General features: G+C 41.7%; 1 long non-coding RNA gene across 1 annotated transcript in view; it reads left to right on the top strand.

The window, feature by feature from the left end:
* The window catches only part of LOC134348408 (uncharacterized), a 72522-nt gene extending 70426 nt beyond the window's left edge, over positions 1 to 2096 (top strand). Inside the window, exon 4 of the long non-coding RNA XR_010018419.1 lies at positions 493 to 2096. This is a non-coding gene — a long non-coding RNA (uncharacterized LOC134348408). The remainder of the gene's footprint in view (positions 1 to 492) is intronic.
* Positions 2097 to 14208: the final 12112 nt, after the last annotated feature.

Here is a 14208-nt window from a genome sequence, read left to right as displayed (position 1 = left end):
TAACTTGTGGGAAGAAACCTGTGCATGCACAAAACTCCAGCCACCATCCGGAGAATGTACAGATTCCACGTAGACAATACTCAAGTTTAGGATTGAATATTGGTGCCTGGAACTGTGAAATAGCACCATCAACCACTGGACTATACTTCTGCCCTGGTTGCTCACTCCATTCTACTGAATAATGCTTCCATTCAGTAATTAAATTATGGCAGATTACATCTACAGAATACAGCGAGGGTCATAGTAATTAGCATTGTATTCTTCCTCCAGGTAAAACACATCACATAACGATAGGAGAAGCCAAGATACAGATGTGCCATATAACTGAGCAGGGAGAGAATGTCAATGTACCTCAGACAGAAAGTGGTTTTCTCCGATTTAGTGCTAACTATTATTACAAGTCTGTTCCTCGTTTTTACAAATCTGTCATGGGTATGTTGAAATGCACTCACAAAGGTTAACGTTACTTTTCTTTTTATCCTGACATGACAGACAAAGTATCAGATATAAGAGATTCTGCAGATGCTGGAAATCCAGAACAAACCACACAAGTGTTGGAGGAACTCTGCAGGACAGGCAGCATGAATGGAGGGGAATAAACAGTTGACGTTTCTGGCTGAGACTGTTGCAGGAGTCTATGGCAAACAAAGAACTAAATGCAGCTCATTCGACAATGACTTTTCATTTCAGTCACTGCATCAGCATTTTACTTCTCAGACTCTTGACCAATTAGATCAAGTGGGCACAATGACCACACACAAGTTATTTTCAACCCCTTCATTTAAAGGCTGATAGAAAGCATGGCATTTGGTGCATACTGGAATTAGGAAGAGAAGCAAAGGCGGTGTTAGGATGGAACTTAGACTCATAAAGGCTATGCTACATTACTGTGTTGCCTCACTGAATGCCATGTTGGGGAAAGGTGGCTTCCACTGTCACCAAGAAGACTTTATTAAAGTTTGCCATTGGGGACAGTCACAGAGACACTGATTATACTGCTGGTGTTTAATTAGTAAAGCAGGGAAGGTGTACCTCGCGATGTATTTGCCCCAGTGGGTATATAACATTTATCCCTTCACCCTTCCTTTCAAAAAATACTCAAACATATCAATCCTCACACCATTTGGAGCAAAATAACTACAGAAGCTAGAAATCCAAAACCAAAACTATTATGGCCGGAAGCATTTAGCGGCTCAAGCAGCATTGAGAGGAAGAGAAGAAGAATCGAGGTTTCAAGTCAGGAACACTTGGCTGGAATGTGTGTCCTTCAGGTATAGGGGTCTCACTGTGACAGTGCACCTCAACACTGGATATTATATTTTTTTGTACTGCTCCCAGTCATTACTAGTTGGGGTTTTATATTTGTACTCAAGCAAGAACATTGTGCTCCAACCCTTTGGGTGATGAATACTACAGTTTGCTCCAGGGGCAGCTATAATCTCTGATATGTACTGTGGTGCAAAGTCCTTCAATGCTCATTATTCAAGCTGCCAGCACTTTGACAAGCAGTCAGTCACAACCTTTATGTATTTGTGATGGCCAACTTGAAACTCAGATGATCTCCTCTAGTGATCACATGGCAGATAAGCTGACAGTCATGGTAAATTTTACAGGTGTTGGTGAAGTAAGGACACCTGTGGGTCCTGATCTTATAGAGAGAAAATACCTGCCATCGCCTGATGTAGGACCCAGACCTTCCTGAGATGGGACTCGACTGTGGCAAGAAAACTTATCTGCTGATTGCATATCCTGTGTTCTAACAGCTGCCATTGTAATCTTCATCCATCTACTGATTTCCTCCCTGGTGGGGATTTAGATCTGCTAGGAGAGAGGTTTGATTTTCCAGCATGCCTGCTCAACTAGTTAAACCTAAAAGTCTACACATCATATTATACAAATGATCCATTAACAAAAAAAAATTGACATTCTGCTAGCTTTATTAGGTTGCCACAGACTGTCAAGCAGTCATTTTGTCTTTCAACGTCCACTGTTCTCAAATCCATAAGTACATCAGGTAAAAGAGGAGATTCTGAATCATCGAACAGAGTAGTTTTTTTTTATCTTTGGTTAATTTATGTTAGGGTTGTTAAATAAATTTGGCATTTTAAAAACAATGTTAGCCTCGGTTATAGTGACCATTAACATACTGGACAACACGCACAAAATGCTGAAGGAACTCAGCAGGCCAGGCAGCATCTATGGAAAAGGGTAAACATTTGATGTTTCAGGCCAAGACCCTTCATGAGAACTGGAGAAAAGATGAGAAGTTAAATCAAGAAGGCGGTGACAAGGGAGAAAGTAGTACAAGGTGGTAGGTGATAGGTGAAACCAGGAGAAGGGAAGGGGTGAAGTAAAAAGCTGGGAAGCTGATTGGTGAAAGAGATAAAGGGCTGGAGAAGTGGGTATCAGATAGGAGAGGGCAGAAGGTCACGGAAGAAAGGGAAAAGATACTGTATCCGGTGCTCCAAGTGTTGCCTCCTGTATATTGGTGAGACCCAACATAGATTGGGAGACCGCTTCAGTGAAGACCTATGCTCTAATCCCCAGAAAAAACAGGATCTCCCAGAGGCCACACACTTCAATTCTACTTTTACTCCCATTCCAAAATGTCAGTCCATGGCTTCCTCTACTGCTTGAGGCCACCTCAGGGTGGAGGAGCAACAGTTTATATTCCATCTGGGTATATAAACTAATGCCTAATACCTCCAACCTGATGGCATGACATCGATCTCTCAAACCTCTGCTCATACCCCATTCCCTTTTCCCTCTCTCATCTTATCTCCTTACCTGCCCATCATCTCCCTCTGGTACTCATCCCCCTTTCCTTCCTTCCATGGTCTTCCACCCACTCCTATCAGATCCCCCTTTATCTCTTTCACCAATCAACTTCCCATCTCTTTACTTCACCCCTCTTCCTCTTCTGGTTTCATCTGTCAACTACCACCCTGTACTTTTTTTGCTGTAACTTCTCATGATTTTTTCAAGTCCTGAAGAAGGGTCTCGGCCTGAAACGTCGACTGTACTCTTTTCCATAGATGCTGCCTGGCCTGCTTAGTTCCTCCAGCATTTTGTGTGTGTACTTGGATTTCCAGCATCTGCAGATTTTGTATTACCCTAATACAAAATACATAGTAAGAGTTTATGCTATTCACTTACATCCTTCAGGGGAATAGTCTGCCATTTTTACCAGATCAACCTTTAGTTTACTCCAATTACACCAATGTGTCTAATTCCAAATGGTTCCTCACTTTGTAATTAGTAATGAAAAATAAAATATCAGTGATGTCCACAACTCATGAATAAATAAACAAAGGAAAATATTGCAAACCGCTAATCCAACCTGTTCCTCCAAGAGAACCACAACCTTGTCTTTGGCTTTAGAAGCTTCTGACCCAGAGAGCTATGTTGGCTGGAGTTAGGGCTGAATGCTTTGGCTATTGGTAGGTTCACCCATGCCAAACAGGTCAAAGGGTAGAGCCAGACTAAAAGTGGTCCTCTGATCCTCCAAGTTCAGGGCTTCAGTTCAGGGCTAATAACCCTGACTGGTAAGGCAAAATTATTACCATATCTGAGGTTGATGGTATTCCTGAGTCTCCAGCTGGGACTTGCGTGACTGACAGTAGCAAAAGCCATGAGAAAGCTTCTGGCAGGATGAAAGAAGCCCTGAACATTACCAGAGTTGAAGGGCGTTCATTGCACCCTGAACACCAGTGGTGTAATGGGCAGTAATCCAACCCAACAAGACTCTCTGCTCTGAACACAGAAATCCAATCAACAAGGTTGTGTCGATGATGTCACGGTTTAAGGTTTCCAGTTTACAAAGGTGCTGGTGAATCTCAGTGACTTCTGGCTGGTGGCTAATGAAACAAAGAAAACAACTAAGTATATTGTTAATCACTGGTTTTCTGGTAAGCGACCATCTCAAACAGCATGCAGCATCCCTTTGCACTTGAAGGTAACTCAATGCAGCTGAACCAAGGTGAGGCAAGGCAGCAGGCCCATCTCCAAGAGTGAGGGAGACCTGAGGTTCAATCGATTTAAGTGCCATCCTGAATTGGAAAGATTGGGTACAGACTGAATTGAGGCGCTGGGTCCTGGCCCCAGAGCGAATCCAATGTTTGGATGACAATTTAAGCACCAGGCCAGATTGAAATTGCTCGGGTGTTGGGGCACAACGAGAGAGCTGGGCCAGTTCAGCTCACTGTTCTGTGACTCGGCTCTGTGGTGAGCTAAGGATCTGTGGTTGGACTCTTTTTTCAGTTCAGAATGCTATTTGCTTTCATTTATTGTTTGCATGATTTGTTTTTTTTTCTTTCTGTACATTGGGTGCTTGATGTTCTTTTTTTTAATAGGTTCTTTTGGGTTTCTTTGTTTACTGGCTGCCTGTAAGGAGACAAATCTCAGCGCTGTATAACGTATACATCTTTGATAATAAATGTACTTTGAACTTTGAATGTTTAGGTTCTGCGAGGTCCTTTCTTTTATCAGCTACTAGTAGGAGATTTAAAGATTAAATCTAATTGTTCAGAGTTAAGGAACAGGAAAAGATCCTGTATATTTTGTTATAGTTACATATGTTCACAGCTGTTAAGATGCAGCTAGTGGAACTACTCTGTAGGCAAACGTTAGAGAAATTTGTATATAATAGAAGATAGAATATTTCAATTTCCTTGGTAATGGCTGAGGGAAACCCAGTTACTGGCAAAAAAGGTGATGAGTTCCTGAAATATACATGGAAGAATTTTATTTAATAGTTTCTTTCTGCCTTATGAGTAGGGATAAAATGCATTGATCTTGTCCAGAGAATATTGGAGTGCAAATTAACTGAGTTAAATGGGTGAACAGCTGGGTCACAGAGTCTATGGTATAATTAGGTCTTGGTTACTACAACTACACAAAAACTCACAAAATCAGAATGAAAGTAAATCATCCCCAATAACAAATGGCAATCTAAGAAGGGGAAGATAATTTGTTCTCAAGTGTTCATGGAAGAGTGAAAATGCCCAACTGAAGGAGATCCGGCTTCAGTAACTTGTCAAGAACTGAGCACAGATGGACTGGATACAGTGATTGGCCCATTAAATGGTGAATGAAACGTGAGAGTCAATCTCAGGTTCAACTTCAACTTCAACTTCAAGTTTATTGTCAACCAACCATATACACCTATACTGCCAAATGAAACAACGTTCCTCTGGATCAAGGTGTACAACATTGTACATATACTCACACACATCACATAAAGTAATATTACCAGAAATAAATTAACAAATAATAAAATGTATTCCAGAAAATTGACATTTAGCATATGGTGCATTTATGACACAAGTTAAAAGTAAACAATATAATGCTATATACTTCATACATGGTGAGACCTGGATGGTGTAAGGGAGTTCAGTAGTCTCACGGCCTGAGGGAAAAAGCCATTTGCCATTCTAATGCAACACACACAAAATGCTGAAGGGACTTAGAGGGTCAGCCAACACTTATGGAAATGAATAAACAGTCAACATTTTGTGCTGAGGCGCTTCTTTGGAACTGAAAGGGAAGGGGGAAAACACCAGAATAAAAGGTGGGGGGAGGGGAAGGAGGTCTAGCTAGAAAGTGATAGATAAAGCCAAGTGGGTGAAAAGGTAGAGGGCTGGAGAAGAAGGAATCTGATAAAAGAGGAGAGTGGACCATGGGAGAAAGAAAAGAAGGAGGGACACCAGGGCGAGGTGACAGCCAGGTGTGAGGAAGAGGGAAGAAGCCAGAGTGGAGAATAAAAGATGAGGGAAGGGAAGAGAAGGGAAAAAAACTACCAGAAGGAAAAATTGATGTTCATGCCATCAGGTGGGGGCTACCTAGGTGGAACATGACGTGTTGCTCCTCCAGCCTGATAATGGCCTAATTGTTGCAAACGAAGAAGCCATAGTCCAAAATGTCAGAATGGGAATGAGGAATGTAATTAAAATGGTTGGTCACCGGGAAATTCTGCTCTTGCTCGATGGAGTGGAGGTGCTCAACAAAGTGATCCCCCGATTTACGTCGGGTCACACCAATGTAGAGAAGGATGCAATGGGAGCACAGGGTATAATAGATGACCCCACCCCCAGAGAGTCACAGGTGAAGTGCTGTCTCACCTGGAAGGGCTGTCTGGCTGAATGGAGGTAAGGGAGCAGGTGACTGGGCAGTTGAACTATTTCTATCACTTGCAGGGATATATGCCTGAAAGGAGGTTAGTGGGAAGAGATGAATGGACAAGGGAATCAAGGAAAGATGGGAGGAGGTAAAGATATGTTTATTGGTAGGATCCCTTTGGAGATAACAGGAGTTGTACAGAATGATGTATTGGATGCAGAAGCTGATAGGGTTGTAGGTGAGGACAAGAGGAACTGTTAAAGCAGCAGAAAGATGGGTTGAGTGTGGATGTTCAGGAAATGGAGGAGATACAAGAGTTGGCAGCATCAATAGTGGACAAAGGGAACCTTCGTTCTCTGAAGAAGGAGGATATCTCTGATGTCCTGTTAAGGAAAGCCATATCCTGGGTGCAGATGTGGCAGAGAAAAAGGAACTGAAAAAAGGGAATAGCATTTTTACGGGAGACATCGTGCGAAATGGTAGTCAAGATTGCCATGGGAATCGGTAGGTTTATAAAAGATGTCAGTAGACAGTTTGTTGCTGGAGCAGAAGGTAGAGATTGAGAGAGTGGAGAGAAGTGTCAGAAATGGACCATGTGAATTTAAGGGCAGGGTGAAAGTTGGAGGCAAAGTTGATGAAATTGACAAGCTCAGCATGGGTGCATGAAGCAGCACAAATGCAATCACGAATGCAGCACAGGAAGAGTTAGAAAGCATTACCAGCAAGGGCTTGGAACATGAACTGTTCTATGTAGCTAATGAAAAGGTAGGCATAGCTGGGGCCCATTCATGTGCCTATGGCTACCATTTGGGTTTGGAGAAAGTGAGAGGAGCCAAAGGAGAAATTGTTGAGGGTGAGGACGAGTCCTAATAGGTGTCCTAATGCTACAGTGCTTCCTGGTGATGAGAGGGGGCTCAATGAAATTGTGGGACAGGTGGGAGGAATCCTTGACAATGCTCCAGAGAGGTACATCTGATGGGTGGAAGAAAAAACCCAATTATTCTCTCAGCAGTCCTCACAATCCTTTGTAGGGCCTTGCAGTCAAATGATTTGCAATTCCTGTACTAGACGGTGATGCAGCTGGTCAGGGCACTCTCAAAGGTGCTCCTGTAAAAATTGGTTAGAATGGGAGGGGAGTCAGCCTCAGTCACCTTGGTCTCTTCAGGAGGTGGAGACACTGCTGTGCTTTCTTGACTAAAGAAGGGTATTGAGAGCCCAGGTGAGATCGTCCATTACGTGCACACCTAGAAACTAGGTGCTCCTAACTCTTTCCATGGGGGAACTGTTTATGTGCAATGAGGAATGGTCAGCCTGCACCTTCCTGAAATCCATAATCACCTCTTTAGCCTTGTCCACATTAAGACTTGAGTTGTTATGCTTGCACCTTTCTAAAAGCCACTCTATCTTCTCCTTGTACGCTGTCTTGTTGTTGATGAGGCCAGTCACTGTTGTGTCATCAGCGAGCATAATGATTTGGTTTGAGCTGGATCCAGTAAAACAGTCGTATCATCAGCATGAACAGCAGCAGACTCAGCACATAGCCTTGGGGCGCCAGTGCTCAGCATGATGGAGCTAGAGATATTTCTACCAACACCAACTGACTGGGGCCCTTCGGTCAAGAAGTCAAAGATCCAGTTACAGAGAGACCCTATGCCGACAGTTTAAGCACCAACTTCTAAGGGATGATCATATTAAATGCTGAGCTGAAGTCAATAAACTGCATCCCATTGTATGGGGCACCATTTTCCAGGTGGGACAGGGTGGAATGGAAAGCAAAGGCTATGGTATCATCAGTGGACCAATTTCAGCGATGTGAACTGGAAAGGGTCCAATGTAGCAGGAAGATGGTATTTAAATCAAACCATAACCAGCCGCTCAAAACACTTCATTCTGTGCCACTGGACAGTGATCGTTAAGGTAGGTTATCATCGCCCCCTTGGGCAGTAAGGTTTGATGACAGCTGCCTCGAAGCCTGCAGGGACAGATGTTGAAGATGGCTGTTAGAACCTCTGTTAACTAGGCTCCATTGTCCCTCTGCACCTAACCAGGTATGTTATCAAACCCTACTGCTTTACCTTGGTTTCCCTGGCCAGGGTCTTCTCAACATCAGCTACATCCTACAAGGTACAAGGTGCAGACAATTACACAAACAAGGCATTTTCTGATGAGAATAGATGGCGTACCTAAAGTTAGAACTCCATGAATACCAAAACAATGACCAGAATAAATAAAATGAAACTTTATGAGGGTTATTGGTTACAGAATATGATAAGGAACCAGGCAAAATGCAGAACAGAAATGTTATCAGGACAAAGTATGAAACACTTTACAGGTAAGAGAGAAACAAAGAACCTACAAACTTTACAAATACTCTGGTGCACAAGGAATGACGGAGTTAATAAGAGACAAGAAGAATTGCTATGGAGGTTGAGCAGTGAGTAATTTTAACATACTGAAAATATAGTGTATCTGTCTTCACAATGGTAGAGAAAATCATGTTTGCAGTGGAGATGTGGATTAATGTAGACAGGAGATTTTAAGTTCCCTGACATCACTCAGAGTTAACAAGTCATCTATTCCTGATGGGAAATATTAATGGTTTCTGATGGAAGTTAGGTTGGAGGTATTAAAAGAGGTGTTAGGGATATCTTTGAAAGATTTGAAAGCAATGCAAAACTTGCACGGAGGAGATGTAATGAGCTCTCTGGGCCTGTGTGGGGAGCCAGAGAGCATTTGGTTCCAAGGCTTCTAGAGCACCTTATTGGTTAATTGTTGTTAAACCATTAGTGTTAACTGTTTAACCTTGTTAGGTTTATTTTGATAGGCTCAGGGATTCTGGGTCACCTGTACTATTCAAGTGGACAATCCTCCCTGTTTATCATGGGGTCCTGGTTTTGAGAATGTTTTATCTCATGGTCGAGCCACCAATGTTCTGTCGGTGTTCCTATGTATAAACTCTGCTCGCCATCTCTACATGGGAGCCTGTTTTTCCTCTGCACTTGGTTCCATCATTGCCTGTGCTCACCATGAGAGGACCGGGGAGACTGGGGCAGATCAGCCATGGTTTACTGAATTCAGAGCAGGTGTAAGGGGTTAGCCCCTATCCTAACTGCTTTGTTCTTAGAAATTTTCAGCATCTGCAGACCGGTCAGGGCATCAAAGGAAATGGTTAGAAGGCAGGTGTATGGGGTTGAGTGGGATCTGGGACCAGCCATGATGGAATGGAGGAGCAGACTCGATAGGCTGAACGGCCTAATTCTGCTCCCATATCTTATGGTCTTATGGTCTTTAGGACAAGGGAACAGAGTCAACATTCCAGGTTCATAACTCTTGATCGTAACTGTTTAATGGTCATTGTTCTGAAATGGTAATTAGGTTTCTCTCTATACAGTTGCTTCCTGTCCTACTGTGTATTTTCAGTATTTATTTGAAGCTGGTACAGGAAAGAGAACATAACAAGTAGAAGCTGGAATAGCCCAATTTAAATTTTAAGATGAGATGGAATTGGAAGAATTGAATAAATTATTGTGGAAGATACATGGACTTGTAACAGGCAGTTGACAAATTGTAGCATAACAGACTAGTAAACTGGTAAAGCATGGTATTAAAGAATGATGGTAATTTGATATGTAATTTCCCCAAGGAGAAATATCTGATGAGCTGACAATTTTCAGAAACGTGATTGTAGCTGGACATTCCTAGAGGTCTCTATTAGACTCATTAAGTTTGGTATAAAGAAATGAACTTAGCTTGGATTCATGAAGTAGAAGTTCAATTTGTGCAGTGCAACACTGAAAATAACGAAAGAAGGTTAATGCCTATTTCAGAAGAACGCAGACAAACGTAATGCTAGTAAATATGGCACAATTCACTGAGAGTAAAACAACCTGGAGAAGCACTGAGCCAAATGATACTATTCAAAGCGTTTAGAGATTTACCCTGTGGTCACCCTGGTTTCACTCCATCGGAGACGTGCCCATCGTCTGCTGAGTATTTTTGGCATTTTCTGCTTTTATTGCTGGTTTCTTACAATTCTACATGAGAGAGGCAGCTTTGGGATATGGGCATGCCTCATTTAAAATCCTTTAAAACTCTGACTTTGTCATTGAAATATTGAATACAAGCACAAGGGATTCATGTTTAAATGCTTACAAATAACCTAGCAAGTGTACGCAATATAATAGATGTCAATGTCTTGGAAAAGTTTCAGAGGATGTAGGATAGGAAAATGAGACAAGTGAAAATGAAGAGGAAGGATTAAAAACATAATTTTCATTGATTGAAGGTACAGGGATGTAGCATTAAGGCAACAAATTAGTCATGGTCTCATTTAATGGCAGCAGGACTGAATAGACTCCAGATGTGCTGTAAGTTTCTCTGGGTCAGTCTTCTGTACCAGCTAGCCCTGCCATAACTGATACTTGCTGAAGAAGATTCAGTCTCTCAAAGCAGCTATGTATCATTTCCCTTCTAAAGCAATCCTCTGTTCAGAACAAAAATGTCAAGAAGCCCCTGGTAGAGAGTTGGCTTCCCCATCAAAGTTCAAAGTAGATTTATTATCAAAATATGCATTTGACCATATCCTATCCTGAGACTGATTTTCTTCAAAGGTTCATTTTAATATCAGAGAATGTATACAGTACACAACCTGAAATCCTCACTCTTTATAAACATTCATGAAACAAGAACCCTAAAGAATGACTGATAGAGATATCATTTACAGGAAAAAAGAAATACACTGTCACCTCCAACCAAATATGCTTCTAAATCCTTCTGTGTCCCAGACCTGAGGTTTAGGTTCTATATGGCTAAAGTATTACTTGCTTCATCACAAGATGGGTAAAAAATGAAAAATAAGTAATTATATTCTCACTGATCTTTACAAAAAATATGATAATTTATTTCCTGTGTTGTTTGGTGTCATTAGAGATATAAGTACAAGCACTGGCTTGTTCAGTGTAGTTGTCAATGTATCGGAGCACAAGCCACCACTGTCATAAATAGATTGCTGGTGTATTTTCACAATAATGTGATCAGTGGACAGTAGTACTTATGGGTTCACTGTTGAATTTACAGTTGGCCTGCTTCATTGAAATTAGCACTCTCTGTATCTGTATTCTATATGAATGTTGTGAGTGTATCCCATTGCAAATTCAAAAATCTATTTGCGAATCTCACAGCCCATTCAAACTTACTTATACTGTCTGTTTTGCTTGCTTGATATATCACATTCACAAGGCATATGAGAGTATTAGTTTTTATAATTTTGCATCCATACACAACTACATATCAATCAATAAAATCATGCACTCGGGAGATGGCTTTAACTGATGTAAGAGAGAGAGAGAGAGAGGGAGAGGGAGAGGGAAAGAGGGAGGGGGAGGGAGAGGGAGAGGCACACAGACACTGGGTTTACTACGTGTCTTGTCTAAGACCACGTTCTCTGTTACTCGTATCATGTTGCTATCAGTGACATGATCATCACTGAGAGGTAAGTCCGATGACTGTAATGTGTCCAGCTTGTTGGATTCAGTTGACTCAGGTGTGTTCTTCAGTTGAGCATCCAGTATCTGATCCACATGACATCTCCATATCTGATACCCAATATCCACTGTGTACATCAGTGGTTCAGTTCTGGTACCTATCCTACCAGGAGTCCACTTGTCTTCTGCGTCATCACATGCTTAGGACTTCTGTCCAATCTTGAAACTCCTTGCTGCTTCACTTGGCAACTGGCTGAACTGTTCATTCTGCACTTCCCTCCATAGACCTGGTTTCAGGAAGTTTATGTGAGATCTCAGCTCATGAACAGCATTGAAGGTGTTTGATTTGTTGTCACATGAATAGAGTTCCAATACATAAAAAGAAAGTCATCCTCCATGGGCTGTAGAGAAACGACTCCTTGGCCATCGCTTTAATAGACTTCTTGAGGGTTTGGATAAACCTTTCAGCTAACCCATTTGTTGCTGGGTGGTGAGGAGCTGACTTGAAATATTTGATGCCATTTTTCTTCATGAACAGTCGTAATTCTTCTGACGTGTATTGTGGTCCGTTGTCGCTCACAATTTGTTCTGGTAAGCCATTACTGGTGAAGATAGTCTTTGCTGAGGTGATTGACTTCATTGGAATAACATCCGGCCACTTTGAATGAGCATCCACAGCAATCTGAAACATGGAGCTCATGAATGGCGTAGCAAAATCAATAAGTACTCTTTGCCATGGTAATGACAGCCACTCTCACAGGTGTAATGGGGCCTTGGGAGCGCATTTTGAACTGTCTGGCATCCAGAACAGCTTTTGGCCAAATTTTCAATCTGTTTATCTATTCCCTTCTCAAATATCTTCTGATTAGCATTAAACAGCTGTGACAACTCCTATTAGTCCCATTGGGGCTGTGGTTTCCTGCTGATGCCACACTGAGAGCTTTGGTTGTGTGCCAGTCTAGTGAGATTCTTCTCAACCATTCACAACCGAACAGTGATAAACCTTCACTTCTCAATACATAAAGCTCTAACTGCTGTGTTTGGCCTCCAAAAGTCACATTTACCTTCAGTTTGCCTTTGGGAGCCACTTTTTCACCTGTGTAGATCTTTAGCATCACTGAGATCTTCTGTAATGGTATCTTAGAAAACAGTCTGTTGTAGTCAGCCCCTGGAATCATGGACAAAGCAGACCCTGTATCCAGCTCCATTTTCAGTTTTACACCAGACACCTCTACTGTGATCCATCTGAGTTTGTGAAATGCTTCAGTAATATGATGCAATTCTAGTCATGACAGCTCAACTTCATCAGACGCCGTGTTGTCTGTTTCACATTGGAACACTTTATGTATTTGCCTATTTTTGTGTGTGAAACTCTTCACTCCGTGTGGTTTTTCTCCTCTGGCTGTGCTTTTTGTCTGACTTGCACACTTTCTCTGCGTGACCTTGTCTGTGACACTTTCTGCAGACTTTTTTCTTGAACCAACGGTCATTTGTGTCATGGGAGGATTTGCTGCCTCAATAACATTTTTCACTTTTTGCACCATTCAGTGACATTTTGTGCATTTCACATTTGAACCTTCTTTTCTGTAGTACTGTTGCATCCTTTGCTGCAGTCTCTAACAATATAGTAATGGTCAATGCCTGTTCTAAGGTTAGGTCTCTTTCTGACGGTAGCCTTATTTGCATGCTTTGACTATGCATGTCACATACAAGCCTGTCCCTTAATGCACCAGGAAGTCCATCTCTAAAGTCATAGTACTGGGAAAGTTGGTGCGATTCTGCAATGTATTAAAAATGCTTTCATCATTTGACTGGTTCCTCTCAGCTATTACCAACGGTTTAGGGCTCAAGTGATTTTGTAAAATAGTAACAACTTTCTCAAATGTCTTGCTTGCTGGCTTTTCAGGGATTACTAAATTGGGTAAGAGACTCCAGGGCCTTGGGCCATTAAGCAAAGAAACGTAGGGGCTTTCTTTTGCTCTTCCATGTTGTTTGCATAACAACTCTGTTCCAGCCTCTTGATATATGACTCCGAGCCTTCATTAGAACTATCAAATTCATCAGCTTTCCTGACTGAAGCCATCAGCACATTATTTTCGCTTTAAATTCGGCACGGTTTTCTGTATTACTCATGGGTTCTTCGGCTTTCTCATGCTGTTTAACTCTCACTGTTTTGTCCTGTAACTGTCAGTGCAGTCCATGATATTTTCTGACATTCAGCTCCATACTTGTCGCCAATTTGTTGTGTCTGTGCATAACTACATATCAAATAAATAAAAGCACTCATGTGGGAGATGGCTTTAACTGATGTATTCACATTTCAGTGAGACAGAGAGAGAGAAGGAACAACGTGCATGCGTAGACAACAGCACATGCGCAGACATTTGCATCATGGGAGGATTTGCTGCTATGATCAATACATAGTGCTGGGGAGCAAGAGTCATTGCTCTACAAGAAATACAAACGTAGATCCATACATTATAATAATCATTTCCTAAGTATATAAAATTGTAAAGTTGATCTATGGGTTGCGTGCTTCAAAGGATGAATTGAAGTTCAATATTTAATTATATTGTGAATATTTTATAATATAATAAAAGTATGTTCT

The sequence above is a fragment of the Mobula hypostoma genome, chromosome 1, assembly GCF_963921235.1.
Source record: "Mobula hypostoma chromosome 1, sMobHyp1.1, whole genome shotgun sequence".
NCBI lineage: Eukaryota > Metazoa > Chordata > Chondrichthyes > Myliobatiformes > Myliobatidae > Mobula > Mobula hypostoma.
This window is presented reverse-complemented; position numbering and strand designations above follow the sequence as displayed.